The sequence below is a fragment of the Odontomachus brunneus genome, unplaced genomic scaffold (assembly GCF_010583005.1).
Source record: "Odontomachus brunneus isolate Ranch 3 - 2012 unplaced genomic scaffold, Obru_v1 Obru_scaffold_025, whole genome shotgun sequence".
Taxonomy (NCBI): domain Eukaryota; kingdom Metazoa; phylum Arthropoda; class Insecta; order Hymenoptera; family Formicidae; genus Odontomachus; species Odontomachus brunneus.
The window spans coordinates 2,294,591-2,294,904 of record NW_022639475.1 but is presented as its reverse complement, the minus strand read 5'-3'; the positions used below and the strand labels follow the sequence as shown (position 1 = coordinate 2,294,904).

Here is a 314-nt window from a genome sequence, read left to right as displayed (position 1 = left end):
AGAGAGAGAGAGAGAGAGAGAGAGAGAGAGAGAGAGAGAGAGAGAGAGAAAAAAGGAAGATACGAACACGCGCGGTGTTAATGTCGCGTATAATTAATTCCCCGTGCGCGAGAGCGTACGAGAGAGGGCAAAAATGAATTCTGCGATATCAATGAAATTACGGAGTTACGTGCTCGGTTTGAGCGGCCAGGCTGGAACAACGACAGGAAAGTAATGCGGTAATTAACGTATGTAAAACATAATTATCGGCTAGAAGCCGCCTCTTACATTTCTGCTCTCGACTCTCGCCCGGCGAGAGAGAGAGAGAGAGAGAG

General features: G+C 47.8%; 1 protein-coding gene across 1 annotated transcript in view; it reads right to left on the bottom strand.

The window, feature by feature from the left end:
* Positions 1-314, bottom strand: part of LOC116842458 (homeobox protein prophet of Pit-1) — a 40,915-nt gene that overhangs the window by 6,330 nt on the left and 34,271 nt on the right. The gene's annotated exons all lie outside the window — the stretch shown is intronic.